Source organism: Geotrypetes seraphini, chromosome 6, assembly GCF_902459505.1.
Source record: "Geotrypetes seraphini chromosome 6, aGeoSer1.1, whole genome shotgun sequence".
Taxonomy (NCBI): domain Eukaryota; kingdom Metazoa; phylum Chordata; class Amphibia; order Gymnophiona; family Dermophiidae; genus Geotrypetes; species Geotrypetes seraphini.
Window position 1 is genome coordinate 198955390 of NC_047089.1, and position 17079 is coordinate 198972468.

Consider the following 17079-nt stretch of genomic DNA (forward strand, 5'->3'; position numbering starts at 1 on the left):
TAGCGCACACTAAATATTAGTGCGCACTAAGGGTTAAATTCTCTATTACTGCGTTTAACTTAGGCGCGCTTTGGATGTCCGATGTAAGTGAATAATTACGGAGTTAAGGGTCTTAATTAATGTTAATTGGGAAATAAACGACACATAGACGTCCCTAAGAGGTAGTTGACGGACTGACGTCTACAGAAAGCATAGTCCCGTCTCCAGCTCTGGACGGGGGCGTTCCGTGGGCGTGCCAAATGGGGACGCTAGATAGGCGCTACCTGAGCGAACGCCTGCGTCTAAATATCGTGTATTATGTAGACGTAAGAAACCCTGGTCTAACTTGGATTTCAATGCCGTTTCAATTTTCGTAATTGCGGCTCTTTGTTAGACGCGAGGCAGACGTTCGCTGTGTTTTTCATCAATAATTCCAATAGTGAGTTTGAATAGGTAATTTTCATCTTTTCTCTGTCCTAATAAATATAATGTCAATGGAACACATTATATTGCATGGATAACAAACCACATTTATGCCCGAACAATAATATAATTTACACATGGCTTTTACAACCCCCTTTTTTTTCTCAACAAACAGCACTGCAATCGGCTCTTTTGAAAGCAAAGAAAAATCAGCACACATTATCAGCACTTAAAAAGAGAATAAACAGATACACACCTTAACATTCAAGCTTCCCTCATTGCAAAATGGAGGTCTTAAGTTGCACAAAACTGACCTCATTGTGACCTCATCAATCTGCACCTTTAAAGTAGTATGCCACAATTAAAAGATGTGCTGGGTGTAGAACTTACAACCTCTGGATGTTAGGAGCACAGGCTGGCTCCTAACACATAGAGCTACAGCTGCTTCTACTTAGGTCTATCTCACCACCCTTTCATATCATACTTGACTGAGCTGTCTATGCTTCATTAGCTATCATATCAGGATGAACTCAAATAAGTTTAAGCAAAAGAATGCCTAAAGATTTGGAAGGTTTTCAAGTAGAAAACAAATATCAAATATGTATTAAAGAATTGCAGCACAATTGACGCTGATCGGTAAGGGCAAAAAAACACCACTTTTCCGGTATGACGCCTAAACGGAACAGATTACTTACAGTCAAATATCCATTAGTACAGTGCTTAGAATGAAGATTAGCGTGTGAGAAAAATGGAGCTCCACCTCACATGCATTCAAGCACACTTGGGAATATGGGTTTGGGGCTCAGTGAAAGCAGCGCTTTTAACCATTGAGCTACCACTCTTTTGTCTCAGCCTACTATGACATTATAGCTAAACTCCTTTTCCCTTAGCACTTCACTAAGATATGATATGACAAGGGAGCCAGAGATATTGGAGCAAAAGGTGCTGTAGCTCAGTGAGGAAAGGCACTCTCTACCAATCTTTTGGGCTTTGAGGGTTCAAATCCCAGCCTGTATTTTACTTGTGGCATATCTACCTTCCAGGTGCATTTTGATGATGCTTTCCACTTCTTATAGGAGTTGAATATAACATTACTGTACAACTTTGCTGTGTAGCAGAAAAATAAACTTTTCCCCCTTCCATGCTAAGAATTTGAGTTCAACTCATCTTATATTTCTCCTTTTAAACATGGCATACTTTGTTAGTTTTTATCATGGTAAAGTATACATTTCTGAAATGGTGAAGAAACAATAATATACAACTGCAGTGTTTTGTCTCACCAAACTACTATAAGCACAAGAAAGCATTTCTAGGTCAACATGGTAATGCTCCTGTTCTGAGCTCTGACCTCTGAAACTCCTCAGTTTGACTTCCACCTTTGCTCATTTTAATAAGGTCCTAGTTTTTTCCTATTAGCTCTTATAACAGGGTCTACATGGTGGACTTTGCCATTTGTAAGGTGCACATTTCCCTTTCCAGGCAAACCTATTTTCAACTTACCATGGCTCGGACATCCTAAGCAGTGATGAGAGGAAACCTTTCCTCTGACAGCAAGATGACATTTGTGGATCGCCTGGTTAATGTGCTCTCATCACTGCTTAGGATGTCCGAGCCATGGTAAGTTGAAAATAGGTTTGCCTGGAAAGGGAAATGTGCACCTTACAAATGGCAAAGTCCACCATGTAGACCCTGTTATAAGAGCTAATAGGAAAAAACTAGGACCTTATTAAAATGAGCAAAGGTGGGAGTCAAACCAGGGAGTTTCAGAGGTCAGAGCTCAGAACAGGAGCATTACCATGTTGACCTAGAAATGCTTTCTTGTGCTTATAGCAGTTTGGTGAGACAAAACACTGCAGTTGTATATGAAACCTTAGCGAGCCAGGGGCGGAAGGTCACCGCAGCCTCGCGCCTCAGATGAAAAGGTTAATTTTTTTGGGACTGTGTAAGCTGATCTGGGACAGTCTTCAGCGACTCGGGGCCCTCCTCCCAGCTGGGCAGAAGGAGGAGGCTTTGGCGGTGGTGGTTTTGGTGGTGAGTGAGGGCGGGAGGGGGGAGTCGCCTGGCTGCTGCATCTGCACTCCTGCTGGCCACAGACCTACTGATCACAGAGCAGAGATCACAGAAGCACGCAGGTATGTGCGCATGCGCGGCTAGGGTTTTATTATATAGGATATACACCTATCGCATCTCATTTTCATCACAAACACATTAGCGAGACTATACACAATAAATTACAAAGTTGAGCTTGGGTTTGATAAAATAAACAGCATAATTTTGACTCTGTATTATATTTATTGAACCATACTTAAGAATATGGGTGTTGCATCCGTGACAACGGTGCTTTACACCATTGAGCTACCAGTCTTTTGCCTCAACGGACTGTGATATGATAGCTAAGTAGAGTATACTTTAGCACATCACTAAGGTATGCTATGACAGGGGAACCAGAGACACAGGTGTAGGTCAGTGAGTAAAAGCACTATATCGATCATCTGTAAGTTGTGAGTTCAGCTCCTGGCTTGTCTTTTACTTGTGGCATATCTACCTTCCAGGTGCACCTTGATGATGTCACAATGAGGTCAGCATTGTGCTGCTGGCTACTTCCTCTTCCTGTGAACTAGAAGCCACATTCAGGTCTAATCTGTGTTTTGATTCTGTTTCTAAGTTGGGCCAGTGTAAGTTATGGGATTTACCTTTGTTCTGAAGAATGAGCTGATTGTTGCAATGTTTTAAGACCAGGAGAGTGTTCTTTCGAGCAAGATATCACTTCTAAACTATCCTCTCTGAAATAATGTCTCTGGGAAATCGAGAGAAAGCTTATTGGATGACTTAGGGTGCCTTTCCTGCCAGTCTTTGTGGAACTTAAACGAAGTTTATAAGAAGTCTATATGGTGTTCAAAGTCCTATCCTTTCCACTTCTAATAGGAGGTGAGTATGCCATTTCTGTATAGCTTTCTGTGTAGCATACATCTACTGATTCCCACCTTCCATACTGATAATGTAAGTTCAACACCCACTCGGTATGTTTCATCTTCTAGTTCTCCTTTGAAACATAACATATTTTTTTCCTTGTATTAATGGTAAACTGTACAATTCTGATATCCTAGAGGAAAAAGATACAACACAGCAGTGTTCTCTGTCTGCCATTCCCTACCTCACTGATATTGCTAGATCAACTAATATATAGTTTACAAAATGGTATACTGTGTTTTGGTTATCTTTTTCATCATCCTATACTTACAATGCTGAATGAGTGATAATAAAGAGTATAAAAAAAGTATAATAAAAAAAAAAAAAAAAAATCGTACCCACGTCTATCGCGGGTCCATTGGAGACGTCTTAATGACGTTTCAGAAACCTGCGTCTATCTTGCGCGAAGAGGTTGTAGGGACGTCTACCGCACGCCTAAGTACCGTTTGATTGACACTTGCGTTTGCCGGACGTCTAAAGCACGCCTATGTTAGACGTACTAATAGAGAATTTACCCCTAAATGCTAACGTGTCCATTATATTCTATGTCACAATAAATAGAGTGGAGGGGCTGGTCTATTAAAATTCGTGAAGGTAAGGAGGTCAAAAAAGATATGAAAAATAAATGCTATAAAGAACTCCTAACAAAAATGTTGTTGAATAAATAATATATAAGAAATTCTTACAATATACAACTTCAGAGATAAGTGGGAGTTATTTTTCTCTTTTTCTTTTTGCCATTGTAAATTATTGCAGCATGTATTTGAATAGCACTCATCAGCACTTTTTCAAAAAATTCCATACACAGTGATGGGGCGGTGGGTTCGGCTATAGGAGCTTTGGCTCTTGGCTGGATTACACATTTCTGAGTGTATGCGATAAGAATTTCTTATACATTATTTATTCAACAACATTTTTGTTAAGAGTTCTTTATAGCATTTATTTTTCATTATATTCTATGGACGCATTAGCATTTAGCACGCGCTAAATTGGCTAGCGTGCTTTAGTAAAAGACCCCCTATGTCTTTAGGAGCTTCATAAACTGCACAAACATAAATTCTGTGATAACTTATTCCATAGGCAAAGACCAGCTATCCAGAAGGTCATTGCCCTTATATAGGCATAATGCATTCTAAAATATTTCTCTGTCAATAGTTGCAAACTCTCCTCTGACCTTAAGCATCACTTTGGATGATAACATGATACCTAGAACAATTGTCCTGGTATCTGTTTATATATTATTTGATGAAGAAGTGCTTAACCTTATGCTCAATCCGAAACTGCACTGGCAAACTTGGAGTCAGTGGCGTACCTAGCATATGTGACACCCGGGCCCCATCATTTTTTGACACTCCCCATCTTTATGAAAAATATGATTTTTAGTAACAATCTACATATCACACAGCAAGAGTGTACCTAGGAAAAGGCAGCATCTTAAACACTGCAGTGAGCACTAGAACATCAACACATACATTGTAAAACTAAACAAACCAGATCCTGTACAGTCAATTGATCCTGTACAGTCGATGCTATCAGAAAACCATGTCCCTTTCATACACACAGATAGATACACCTTTGCTCAATATGGAATAATCACAAACTAAAAATAGAAATATGTAGACAAAAGTTAAACTGAACTGCCAAGAAACCAGACTCTGCATACAATGCAACACCACAACACCACAAAAACAGTAATACATGTCCTCTAATACTGTGCAAAATATAAAGTCAGTAGATGTAAATTTGAAAAAACTGATACATAACAATCACCACTTTACAAATTAACAAATAAAAATAAAGCAAATAATGAGAAATAAGAAAATACCATTTTATTGGACTAATCCCCATAAGCTCGGTCCTCATCCCCGCAAACCACCTGATTCCATCCACACAAGCCTTGAATTGTTTTATATTGAACTTATTATATTAAAGTATAAAATGAAACAATATTCTGTATAATTGTCAATTTATAAATCAGCGTCTTCTCCCCACTCTCTCTTCCCCATTTCCCTTCAGCGTCCTCAGCCCACTCTCTCTCCACTTTCCTTCAGCGCACGCACATAAAAACAAGCAAGTAATTTCATAGCATTTTCATTCTATTCATTCATAGAAATTAAAGTCTAAATAATGTCAGTCACATAACAAAACATGATTTTACAAAAATAATTCCCTGCATAGTCAAGCCTGCAAGGATTACTAGATGTCTTTCAGCAGCTCCTCTAAGTCAAAATGATCTATCAACAATAAAATTTAAAAAAACACAAAGCACACTTTACGCAGAGAAAATGTTAATTATCATTTATATTCCACGGGTTTTCAAAGAGGTCAAGGCAGATGACTTTATGCAATGCCATCTCAATAACAACTATCCAAAAATAAACAAACATACCCCCTCCCTTTTTACTAAACCGCGATAGTGTTTTTTAGCGCAGGGAGCTGCGCTAAATTCCCCATGCTGTTCTTGACACTCATAGGCTCCCTGTGCTAAAAACTGCTATTGCAGTTTAGTAAAAGGGGGCCATAGTGCAAAATATAGACAGCATATATAAATTCTCAAAACGGATACATTTTGATCACTAAATTGAAAATAAAATCATTTTTCCTACCTTTGTTTGGTAATTTCATCAGTCTCTGGTTGCACTTTATTCTTCTGACTGTGCATCCAATATTTCTTCCCTTCTTTCAGCCTCCTGTATGCTTCCTCTCCTCCAGACCTCATTCCCTCCCCCAACTTTTTCTTTGTTTCATCCTGTCCCCTTCTTTCTTTCTCTCTCCATGCCCCTTTTCTTTCTGTATGTCTGTCTTTCTCTCTCTCTCTCCGTGCCCCATTTCTTTCTTTCTTTCATCCTGCCCGCTTCTTTCTTTCTCTCCCCCATGCCCCCTTTCTTTCTGTTTGTCTTTCTCTCTCTCTCTCTCTCTCCATGCCCGCTTTCTTTCTCTATGTCTGTCTTTCTCTCTCTATCCCCATTCTCCATTTTTTATTTCTTTCACCCTGCCCCCTTTCTTTCTTTCTGGCTCCCTGTCTACCCCCCCCCTTTCTTTCTTTCTCCCTGCCCTCCCCCATGCCATCGCCATTGGGAAACATGCTGCTGCCACTGCCTCCAGGGAAAGGCTGCCACTGGCCATCGGAAACAGGCCAGCGTCGAGTTTGCCCTGCTTCTTGACATGTATATACTTGACATCTGGATGATTCAACTGGACTCTACAGACCTAGATTTTCACTTGTGTATGCTGGACACTATACTAGAGACTACAGACATATTTTCCCATAGCCAGGACCAGCCTGTACCTTGCTTCAGACTGTTTGCAATGCTAACAATGATGTGCTTGTTTCCCTGCTGGGATGATATCCCTTCAAGGTTATGCTGGACTCTTATCAGTGCTGTATGACTTCATATGCCAGGCACCCTGGAAATAATGAGCAAGGAGCTCTGCTCATGTGGGTGTAACAAGATGAAAGAACTTGGTACCAAACCATGGACTCTCTGTCTTCCCCGCGGGCTGACCAACTTTTGCTGCCCGACATCAATTCTAACGTCAGAGAGGAAGTTCCGGGCCAGCCACGCAGCGATTGGCTGGCCCAGAACGTCCTCTCTGACGTTAGAATTGATGTAGGACGGCTAGAGTTGGTCGGCTCACGGGGAAAAGAAGCAGGGAGGGAGAACTCGGCGCCGGCTTGTTCCTGATGATGGCAATGGCAGCCTTTCCCGGCAGCAGCCTATTCCCCGGTGAGTGGCCAGCTGTGCACCCCCTCGGGCCGTGCACCCAGGGTGGACCTCCCCCCCTCCTTGGTACGCCACTGCCTGGAGTAATATGTACATATCCAGTACTGTCCACTATAAGTTGAGCTGCCGCCTTCTGATTACTTGTAACATTTGGTCATGACATTCTGCCATTCCCAAGATCAAAACGTTGCAGTAATCAGTTTTCATCAAAACCATAGATTGCACCACCATTTGAAGTCATATGGGAACAACATCGGTTTCAAATGACTTAACATATGAATCTATTAAAATGTAAACTGAACCCCAGCTGAAACTTCCTCCTGCATATTAAGCCTGGGTTACATTTTGCAATGTTCTTTAATGTTTTCATTAAAACTTGAATGAATCTGTGCCTGATTTCAGTAGGATGCACTTGTGATGCCATGTATGTCCCATCATATAGGTTCAGAACCACCGATGGACTGAAGGGCCGACAATATGCCAAAACCAGCTGGGTTTAAGAAGAAAGCCTAATCTGCATCTGATTTGCATAGAACTTAACAGGAAGGAAAACACCTACTTTGGAAGAAAGAAAAGGTTACTATTGACTTGGAACCTAGTTGCAAGGGTAAAGAGGGGTACTTTACTCGTACCGTGGAAAAAGAGGAGACACGGGCCCATATTCAATAAATTGCACCTTAACTTAGGTGCTGGTAGGTGCCCTACTGGCACCTAAGTGAAAAATGCCATTTTAAACACTTTAAAAATGATTTCAAGGCGCCTAACATCACCTAAAAAACAGCACCAGAATCACACCTAAGTAGGCATTTTATGGTGCCTAATGCCAGTATAAGCATGATTAATGCAGGAGTGGCATTAGGTGCCATAAAACACCAAAGTGGGCACAATTCACCTCAAAAGTAGGCACCAGAAATGTAGACCTTGAAAACCCTGGCCTACATTTCTGGCACTTACCTTTGCCGGAAACATGAGTCTCTAAATGGCGCCATCACATGATTGACACATTCAATGGCTTCTTTTAAAGCAGCCGCCGGCAATGGTGCTGTATAGAAAATCCGGGCCTTGTAGACTAATGAAACTCGTCTCACCCCAAGAATACAGAGGAGCCCCTCATAGGACTTCTAGACACAAAGAGATGTTCTTGGCAACAAGGACTCCTACGAGCATCTCTTAGGGGGATGAATGCTGGCTCATGCCTAATCCTCAGTGTGCCCAAATCTGACCAGAGAGGCCAGAAAAACCCAGAAGTGATTCAAAATAATCATAGAGTAACCAAAGTACCCAGAAGTGACCAGAAATTATCAGAGTGACCAGAGAGTGACCTGAAGTGGCTCAAGTGTAGAGTGACCAGAGAATGACCAGAGTGCCCAGAAGTGACTGGATTGGTCCAGAAATAAACTAAAGGGAAGACAGCAGCATCAGACCATCCACAGTGCTAAATCAGTTTTCAGACACCAATAAACATAGTCCTGGAAGGTGTTCCTCTTCTCTTTTTTGGTTTCTAGTGCCATGTGGTCTTATTTTAACAATGTGAAAGGTTGACTGCTTAGGTAAATAGAAGAAGGTCTCCTTTAGGGTGACATCTAGAACACCTAAAGTATACACTGCATATTTGAAGGTTGTGAGAGAAGGCTGCAAACCAAATGTTTCCACCAGCCAATCAGTGGCCCATTTAAGTAGGTTTTACTTACAGAAAATCAAATTAATTTTGTCAAGGATGTTTTAGGATCATGGTTTTTAATGATGTGTCTCGAGAAATGCATAGGAGAAGGCGGTTGTTGCTGCTTCAGTTGGGAGCTACTTTTTTTCCCCTTAAATATCCATACAAATGCATAATTCAGTATTGCTTTGCAAAATATCCTATGAGCGTCGAAGCAGTGTTGGAGCATTTAACACTCCAGGCCGCAGTAGAAACCTCTACCGTGGCTTAGTAAAAGGAGCCCTATATTTGGGGGGGGGGGGGAGGTTTCAGCACATTTGCCTGCATTTTGGGCACTAAGGGCTCCTTTTACTAAGCTGCGATAGCGGTTTTAGCGCATACTGAATTGCTCCGCGCCCTAGACCTTAACGCCAGCATTGAGCTAGCATTAGTTCTAGCCACGTAGCGCAAGTTTAGTGTTTGTTAAAATCCTATGTGCGCTAAAAACGCTATCGCAGCTTAGTAAAAGGAGCCCTAAGAGAGTTTCTGCTTTGGTTTCTGAAATGATAGAAGAGGGTATTAGTGAGAGTTAAAGAATTATATATGTCATGTATCATGCATGAGTGACATTTTCTTCTAGATATTTTCTATCCTCCTTTTCCACTATTGGATCCGATTTATTGTGGCCGAGCAGATTTAAGTTAGATCTCCTTCCCTCTATTTGTAAGGGATTGAGAGAGATTGCTGTTTCCTTTGAAGATCTTTGTTATTTATTTCTGCTTCTCTGAACAAGTTGAACTTTTTGGTTTGAATTAGTAAACTACTATACCTACCTGACCACCATCCCAATATCCCTTATGGCTGTAGGTAGCACCTATACAGCAGTATTGTAAGGTTTTGGTGGGCTCACACTGTCCACCATATATGTTGTAGTTAGAGTGGATTATGGGTCTGACGTCTCCTCTCTATGGTTCACTAGCCCACCCACCTGACTACTTAAGACATTTGTGTGATGCTGTACTAGGCTTTCCCATACCAAGTGCTGCTATTGTAGATCCAGGTATGTACTGTTTTATTCAAACTTTTGGGGGTGGGATGGGCCAGTGACCACTGGGGGAGTGTGTGGGAGTCATTACTTAATCCCTCCAGGGGCCATCTGGTTAGTTTGGGTACCCTTTTGGCACTTAGATGCTTGTCAAACAGGTCTAGGTGAAAATGTCTAAAGTTCTATCCAAGACAACCAGGGAAAGATTTGATTATAGCTGCAGGACATCCAAGTCTAAACCCACTCAAATCCCACCTATTCCCCGCCTTCTAACACACCCATTTCTACTCTGGACTCTGGGCCTGGGTCCTCTTCTCTATGGTTCAATAGTCTACCCCCCAGGCTACTTAAGAGACCTCTGTGCAGCTCTACTAGGCTTTCCTATAGCAGGTGCTGATGTTCCAGAGACAGGGATGTAAGTTTTTATTCTGCTTTTTATAGCAGTGTAAGGGGGCAGTGATCACTGGGGGAGTGTTTGGGGGTCTGTATTTTGTGTCTACAGTGGTTATCTGGTAACTTTGGATACCTTCTGGGCACATATACCTGATTTTAGATCGCCTAAGTCACAACTTATAAGTTCCGTCCAGGAAGCCTTGTAAAACTTTTGATTATCCCTGCAGTATAACTAACCCCCTCTTCTACTAAACCGTGCTAGCATTTTTAGTGCAGGGAGCCGCGCTGAATGGCCCGCGCTGCTCCCGAGGCTCATAGAGTTCTTATGTGCGTCGGGAGCAGAGCGAGTCATTCAGCGCGGCTCCCGGCGCTAAAACCACTAGTGCGGTTTAGTAGAAGAGGCCCTAAGTCTAGATTGGCCCACATCCCATCCAAATCCCACCCTCACCACTCCTCCAAAAATGCCCCTTTCAGCTCTGGGTGCAGAGTGACATTTAGAGGCCTAAAATGTCCCCAGATACATCTAAAAAGCCATTCCGATTATTGGCACTTGGACGACCTGTATTTAAGTTGTCCAAGTGCCAACTTGGATGGGATTTTAGATGTATTTCTGTTTTGATTATGAGCCCCATAGCAAATAAGAAGAGAGAAAAGGAGCAAGCCTGTCTAGTACTTCTTGTCAAGGGAAATAGTCCATTAATACGGACACAAGCAGTAGAAGACTCATAAAGAGCCCTAACCCACTGAGAAAAAAAGTGGCCAAATACAAATTTAAGCAATATTTTATCCAAAAAGGGCCAGTGAACCCTATCAAAGGCCTTCTCAGCATCTAAGCCAAAAAAAGTACATAAAGTTCCCCTCTTGCTGTGAAAAATGAATCATCAGTCATCCTCTGAAACATTATCTACTGTCTGATGCTGTGCAACAAATCCTACTTGGTCGGGGTGAATCAAAGTATGGAGGATGGAAGATAAGTGATTTGCTAGCAACTTTGCCAAAACTTTCACATCAGTATTAAATATAAGGAAAGGACGATAGGAAACACAGTCTGATCTGTTCTTTTCAGGCTTGGTAATCACTGCTATCTAATCTTCCATCATAGACAGGAGCAGTGCAGAGCCCTCTCAAATGGAATTGAGAATCATAGTTAATAATGGGGCCAGATCAGGAGCAAAAGTTTTATAGAATTCATTAGAAAGGCCTGAGGCCTTAACAGAAGGGAGGTCTTTAAGAATCTACTATACTTCCTTAACAGTAACAAAATCCTCCAGCAGAGAAAATGTGCAGGAGACACCAAGGGAAGATTTACTGCAACAAGATATTCAGTCATGGAGAAACATTTTTGATAGGACGTCTAAGTCTGAGTTTGGACATTTTGGGAAAGACGTCCAGAAATCCTGTAGAGAAAATGTCCATTCTCCAAACAGCATGATGTCAATCTTTTTTTTAATGGCCTATGTAGACGTTTTGGTTCTTAATATGTCTATCATTTTTTTGGCCATTCTCGAATATAAATACATTCACATGAAAAACGCACAAAAGAAAGTTTTTCAGACCTTAAAGTAGCCAGCATTCTTAGCAAATTGTTCACAGAGAGGTGAGAACAGCAAAGGGGCACTCTAGGGGTTACTGCAGTGCAGTGGCGTACCAAGGGGGGGTGGGGGGTCGGTCCGCCCCGGGTGCATGCTTCAAGGGGGTGCACAGCTGGCTGGATCTGGAACCTCCCACGCAGCTCAAAACGGCACCTCAGCGTGGCTGCCAAACTTATTCCAGAGCAGAGTCGGCAGCCATGCTGAAGTGCAGGAAGGTCCCACGATGACTACTTCTGCTGCTTCTGCTCCGGAAGAAGTAAGTGACATCGGGGGGTGAATCGGCAGCCGCAGTCATCGTGGGACCTTGTCGCAACTCTCTGCGTCTGCCAGCCCAGCCCCCCTCCGACGTCATAGGTGTAATAGGGCAGAGTATGGTACAGGGGTTCAAGAAAGGATTGGACAATTTCCTGCTGGAAAAAGTGATAGAGGGGTATAGACAGAGGATTACTGCACAGGTCCTGGACCTGTTGGGCCGCCGCGTGAGCGGACTGCTGGGCACGATGGACCTCGGGTCTGACCCAGTGGAGGCATTGCTTATGTGCTTATGTCACTTACCTCTTCCGGAGCAGAGGCAGCAGAAGTAGTCATCACGGGACCTTGCTGATTTGGATGGAGAGAGAAAGGAGCAGAGCAGGGTGGTGGAAGGAGAAAAAGGGGGTCAGGGTGGTATGGAAGGGTGTGGAGGGTGAGAAAGGGGGTCAGGATGGTAAGGAAGGGTGTGGAGGGTGAGAAAGAGGGTCAGAATGGTATGGAAGCATGGTGGAGGGAGAGAAAGGGGGCAGATGCTGATGGAATTGCAGGGAAAGGGGAAAGAGACATAAGGGGGAAAGATACTGCATGGAATTGGTTGGAGGGAGAGAAAGGGGGCAGATGCTGATGGAAGAGGGGGAAGGGAGAGGAGAGAGTAAAATACCAGACCATGGGAAATGGGAGAGGGAAAGAGGGGAGAGAGATGCCAGATCATTGGAGGAAGGAAGGGAAGAAGATGGATGCCAGACCAATGGTGGTAAAGGGAGAAATAGAAGAGGGAGGCATAAAGTTTCTGGAAGGGGAATAGAAGGAGAGAAGATACCATATAGAAGGGTCAAAGAGAGGATAGACAGTGGATGAAAGGAAGAGAGTGACAAGAAGATGAGGAAAGAAGACAAGGTAGAAAAAAATTCTATTTATTTATTTTTTTTGCTTTAGGGGAGATGCATCCCTATTTCTGTGGTGTTGCATTGAATGAGTAGTCCAGCTTCTTGATGCTTCAGTTTAACCTTTGTCTACGTATTTTTATTCTATCTCCCCATTTACAAAACTGTAGAGCGTTTTTTAGCGTTGACATCTGAGCTGTTACTACCATGGCTAAAAACCACACTACAGTTTTGTAAAAGGGGAGGGGTTAGTTTGTAATTACATACTAGGCGAAGGTGTTTTCTATGTTCCGTGTGTTCGAAAAAACATGATTTTGTGTTAGGAGTGACTGTGTAGGATTGATCTGTTCTAGTCTGGCTTGTTTAGTTTTAAAATGGATGTATTGATGTATTGCTCACTGCAATATGTAAGATGCTGCCTTTTCCTAGGTTCACTCTTGTGTGACGTGTGGATTGTTACTAAAAATCATGTTTTTCATACAGATGGGGGGGGTGTCAAAAAAATGATGGGCCCCGGGTGTCACATATACATGAGACGACTATTGACGTCCTGTTTGAAAGATGACTGATCGGTCGGGATACACCCTGAGACAGCAATTTTTGTGAAACGCTGGCCACCGCTGGTGTACCGATCAGCTGAAGATAATTTGAAAATTTTCTTCTATCTTTTGTTTTTCATAAAGCAAAGCACAGTATAAGGCTATAGTTACATTGAAGGTTTTTTGCTAATGAGGCTACTGCTCAGCCATCTTTAACTAACGACTTCGGTGGAGGTGGAAGGGCCCATTTCTGAGGCTTTTTCCTTCATTTTGAGTTATTCATAGCCCATGCTGTTCTTGTACTAGAACAGAGGACATTACAACATTAACCATTACTGAAAGTGTTTATTATTTTATACATATGCTAGGTACGCCACTGCTGCAGTGACTCACATTTCAAAATCCCAGGCACACATGTCACTATAAATTAATTATATTATGTGGTAAGCTCTCCAAAACCCATCTAAACTTAATGTACCCACCTGTAAACCACAACAATAGCCCTTATGCCTGCAAGTGTCATAGAAACATAGAGAAACTGAGAAACATAACGGCAGATAAAGACCAAATGGCCCATCTAGTCTGCCCATCTTAATGTAGTTACAGTAGGTTTTGGAGGCTTCATCATACAATATAAGCAAGACATGGTGACATCTGTACCTGGAACTTTTAATGTGAAATTTGCTGCATTAATTTAGAGTGCCCCTCTGCTCAAATGTCTGTGTTAACATCTGAAGCTGATTGGGCTGAGAACTTTTCAGCACCCCTCCTAATACAGGTTAGAATGTACTGTTTTTTAAAAACATCTTTGGTTAGTGGGACGGGGTTGATGACCACTGAGGGAGTAAGGGTGGGTCATGCCTTAATCCCTCCAGTGGTCATTTGGGTAACCTTTTTAGCATATAGATGCTTTTAAAGCAAGTCTTGCTCCAAACATCTAAAAAAAAAAGCCCAGGACCTTTGTTTGATTTTGCCTGACAAGCATCCAAGTCCTAAATCTGCCTTAAGCCCACCCAAAACACATCTCTAACATGCCTCCTTAAGATTTAGATGCACTGGAGACAAAACAGCCATAGAGACGTCTAGAAAGTCTGTTTTGAGAATGTCCACTTGGACGTTTTGACTAGTAAGATGTCTAAGTGCTGGTTTATGCTGTCTTTTGGATGTCTATCCTTTTTTGAAAATGAGCTCTATAACCTATGAATCAATTGTGGAGTCCCGAGTACATAGAGCTTGATAAAAATGATGGAAACATTCTCGTATCTGGGAAGACTTAGGCCCTCTTTTCCTAAGGTGCGCTAAGCATTTTAGTGCACGCGTAGCATGCGCTAAATCTACACGTGCGCTAAACGCTAATGCATCCATAGGATAACATGCACGCATTAGCATTTAGTGCGTGCTTAGGGTGCGCTGATATTTAGCACGCGCTATAAAGCATAGCGCACCATAGTAAAAGAAGGGGTTAGTCAACAAAGTGCCTGATGAGCTTTTAACTCTGAGTTTATGGCCATCTACACTATCCTTACACTTGTTGCTATGTTCTTAATGAGTTTGCTTAAGACGGGCAGTTACAAACTGTAGTTGTTCATCATTAATAGCAGCAAGTTGCAACTTTACTGTCTGTATCTCCCAGAGGACTGACCCAGCTTGAGAGGCCTTATGCTGGGCATCCAAGAGACCCAACAAAGTTGAACCAAACGGACTCTGAGTGTGAGCACGTTGACTTTTTTCTGCAAAAAATAACCTCTGGTCACAGCCTTGAGAGCATCCCACACCATACCTAGAGATGGACCCGAGGACATATTAATATCCAAATATTTTCACAATACCTCAGTATATGTTTTACAAATTTCAAGATTATGTAGGATAGGGGTCGGCAATTCCAGTCCTCGAGAGCCGGAGCCAGGGCAGGTTTTCAGGATATCCACAATGAATATGCATGAGATAGATTTGCATCTCAAGGAGGCAGTGGATGAAAATCCATCTAATACATATTCATTGTGGATATCCTGAAAACCTAACCTGGCTCCTGCTCTCGAGGACCGGAATTGCCTACCCCTGATGTAGGAGGAAATCATTAAGAAACCATTGTCTATCTGTGACCTTCTCATGGAGAGAGGAGATAGTGACCCACACAGGTACATGATCTGAGATAGTGAAGTGACCTAAGGTTGCTGACCAACCAATATCAGGCAAGGCCTTGCCAAACATAAATTGCCCAGCCTAGAATAAGAGCTATGAGTATGAGAGTAAAAAGTATAATCTCTCTGCGAGGGGTTACCAAAATGGCAAACATCAAATAATCCTATGCTAGTTGTAATCTGGCACAGTGCCTTAGACATTTTGACATCCATTCCCGAATGTGAGCCAGTATGAGCAAACATAGGCTGCATGGTAGCAGAACCCCCAGAGACCCAAATATAGAAAAAAACGTAAAAAAATTTTTTCGAACGTTCACATGTTGTTATAGGAGGCTTGTGATCCCTAAATCAGTTTTTTTTTTAAATTTTGACATTTTAGTAACTTTTGGGGAGGATGTTGTAAAATTGCAACGCTGGGCCTGTAAGGTAGCAGAATTTCAATAGTGTCACTCTCTCTCTGAACACATGTAAGGAATAATTAAAAGTTTATTTGTACTTTACAGCTTATAAAGACCCACCTAAGTTTATGTATATACACAACAACAATAGTATAATAAAGAAAAAAGTAATTTTTATTATCAATTTAATACAAAAAATGAGTATCATATAAAAACGCAAATTTTTCCCTGTGAAGCGCCCATTGACTTCTATCAGCGGTAATCAAGAAATTTCGTGTTTTTGCACAAAAAATTTCATGTTAGCGCAAATCTTTTGGCAGTTTTGTCCCAGCGTTGAATCTTCTCCACTGGTTGTGGGCCAGCAAAGGAAGACACAAGTGTAACCTGTCTGTTGTCAAACCATTTCACAGCACAAATGTTGTGATTTGACTCCACTCTGACATCAAAGCTTCCTCTTCCCTTTTTCTTCAAGCTTTTCTCATCCTCAAGATTACAGTTTGGAAGGCGCACTTGTCTGGCTGTTCCTGTGTAATGAATTCCACAATCCAGCAGCCTAACTATCAATGGGATGCTGGTGAAAAAGTTGTCTGCATAGATCTTGTAGTTGTGACTATGTGGAAGTGTGGAAGCAAGGTTCATCACAACATCCCCTGATAGTCCAAGTTCAGATCTTGCCCGTATTCCATTCACACTGCCTTGGTACACATCAAAATCACAAAGTATACCAGAGATTCCAGTCCTTGCCCACAGCTTGAACCCCCATGGGTTTGGCTTGCCACACATGTACTGTTTGATGCTGCTGAATTTCCCCCTGAAAGGGATCATCATTTCATCAACAGAGTTATGTTCTTCAGGGACCACTTTTAGGCATTTCTCTCTGAAAGCATCAAGCCATGGTCTGAGTTTCCAGAGTTTGTCACTTTTTTGTTCCATCTCAGACACGGTTAGATTGTTCACAAAATGTAATGATGTCAACAGAGACTGGAATCTGTTTCGTGACATTACATCAGCGACAGGACTGTATCTTGTGTCTGCTTCCCAGTACATACGGACTCCAGGCATTTGGACAAGACCCATCTTCAGATACATGCCAATCATC